The sequence below is a fragment of the Octopus bimaculoides genome, chromosome 1 (assembly GCF_046866305.1).
Source record: "Octopus bimaculoides isolate indiv1 chromosome 1, ASM4686630v1, whole genome shotgun sequence".
In the NCBI taxonomy this organism is placed as follows: domain Eukaryota; kingdom Metazoa; phylum Mollusca; class Cephalopoda; order Octopoda; family Octopodidae; genus Octopus; species Octopus bimaculoides.
The window spans coordinates 188,989,075-188,991,574 of record NC_142928.1 but is presented as its reverse complement, the minus strand read 5'-3'; the positions used below and the strand labels follow the sequence as shown (position 1 = coordinate 188,991,574).

Sequence of the window (2,500 nt, the reverse complement as noted above, 5' to 3'; positions counted from 1 at the left end):
TTAGAAAAATAAGTAAGTAAATGATTGGAAATTTTACCGGTGATTGTGTTAAATTGTAAGGCACTAAAACAGAATGAATCTCCCCAGACACAACTGAATATATATATATATATAATATATATACATGCAATCATGTATACATAATACATATATCGATAAACACACACGCCGACCAAAGCATTGTGAGTGGACTTGGTAAAGGGAAACTGAAAGAAACCCGACGTATATATATATATATATATATATATATATATATATATATATATATATATATATCCATGTGTGTGTGTATATGTTTGTGTGTCCCCCAACATCGCTTGACAACTGATGCTGGTGTATTTACGTCCCTGTAATTTAGCGGTTCGGCAAAGAATAAGGTCTACAAAGAATAAGTCCTGGGGTCGATTTGTTCGACTAAAAGGCGGTGCTGCAGCATGGCCACAGTCAAATGACTGAAACAAGTAAAAGAGATAAAAGAGATAAAAGAGATAATATACTCTTCTCGATCCTGTATGTAATACGTATGGGAAAATGAACCTCTTAACAAATATGCATACGACTATACACTTTGTAGTGTCACAAACTCGAAAACGTTTACTCGTCCTTGTGTCTATTCATTTTTATCTCGATCTTTCGGCAAGTACTATTTCCATGTACATCTCGATACACATGTAAGCTATATTTATTAGATATATATATGTACAAAAATTATACGCATAAAATATTGATGTAAACTTTTGTTCTTGGAGCATGAAATACGAGGTTTTCTGAAAGCGCACACTCGTCAGTGATGCATAAACAATATACTAGCCTGACCAGTCTATTACGTTCGGTTGGAAGAGTTTAATAACCAATTGCCAAGGAAGAGGTCAGATAGAAGTTCACTGCTTAGAATTTTCAATTGCACTCACCTCGTTCAACATTACGTTTCATGCCATAGAGAGCAATCTCCAGATGGATGAATATCATTTCAATGAAAATGTTCATTCGTGTGGGGGGGGGCGTGTGTGTGTGTGTGTGTGTGCGCGTGTGTGCGTGTGTGTGTGTGTGTGTGTGTGTGTGTGTGTGTGTGTGTGTGTGTGTGTGTGTGTTTTGTGTGTGAAGGCGCAGAATGACCGAATAGTTAAGAAGGTGGCTTCGAAGCCGTGTGGTCCGGTGTTCGATACTATTGCGAGATATAATTTCATCATCTGTAGCCCCGAGTTGACCTGTAATTTATGAGTGAAACACTTACACAAAACGAAAACTGCATGGAATCTCGTCGAATGGATGTATAGGAGATCGAAAGAGTAGATCATTGTCAAATTGATACTGCATTCTTTTTCTTCTTTCTCGTGTTTTTCTTCTTCTCCTCCTCCTCCTGTTTCGTTGTTGATATTGTTGTTGTTGATTTCGTTATTTTGATTAAGTAATGAGCTGGCAGAATCGCCACGGCAGCATGTCACCTATCCTTAGGTTCTGAGTTCGGATTCCGCCGAGGTCAACCTTGCTTTTCATCCTTCAGCGTTGATAAAATAAGTACCACTCAACCACTCGGGGTCGATCTAATATATCTTACCGAGTTCCTGAAAATATCAGGCATTGTACCGCTATAAGAATGGATTATTGATAGTATTAATTGTATTACTGGTATTATTATTATTATTATTATTATTATTGTTCAGTAGTTTTATTTTTATAACGTGCTTTAACTTCACTACCGAGCGCAGCTCTGTGCGCCTTGGGTATGTGCTGTGGTTTGCTGTGGTGCTCTTATGTTTACTGTATTGAAAGTGTTTTGCGTAGAATGTGTACAGTACCCAGTAGTGCAATTTTTTGTGTGTTATATATATTTGTAAGTCCTGGTGTTTTTGTTATGTATTTGTCTGAATATTTTTTTATTATACCTAAGGCACCTACTATGATAGTCTAAGTCACCTACTATGATAGTCTAAGTCACCTACTATGATAGTTATTATCATTATTATTATTATTATTATTATTATTATTATTATTATTATTATTATTATTGAGAGTAGAGAGGGAAGTGTTGTCTTCGATTGAGTTTACTGGAAGGTGGATGAAAGTTGAGAAAATGGCACGAGTGAATGGTACTTCTGTAAGTGTAGACCTGGGAGTCGGAGAGAAGGATTTGGAGAGGGAACCTGTTCCTAGCGTTTCAGGGAAGTCTCGGGCAGTGGGGTTTCTCGGTTATTCCTAGAGGACTTCCTGTATCAGGAGGGTCACATCCCTAGCATCCTACTCGCCGTGTTTTTTTGTTTGTTTTTTACCTTTGTATGCTATGCATATATCCTTTCTTTTACAGGGTAACCGTGTATACTTACTTTATATTTATCATTTCATTATTATATGTAAACCTCCTCACTTTATGTCTGTCTCTGTATTGTCCTCTTCATCCTTCACCCTTGTGGCAAATAAATGAAATCATTATTATTATTAGCTATTCCACTGAGCTCGACTTTCCCTATTATCCTTTCTGGATCGACAAATGAAGTACTAG

General features: G+C 36.9%; 1 protein-coding gene across 16 annotated transcripts in view; it reads right to left on the bottom strand.

The window, feature by feature from the left end:
* LOC106875208 (dual specificity calcium/calmodulin-dependent 3',5'-cyclic nucleotide phosphodiesterase 1A) overlaps window positions 1-2,500 on the bottom strand; it is a 1,569,442-nt gene that overhangs the window by 1,217,278 nt on the left and 349,664 nt on the right. The window lies entirely within an intron of this gene.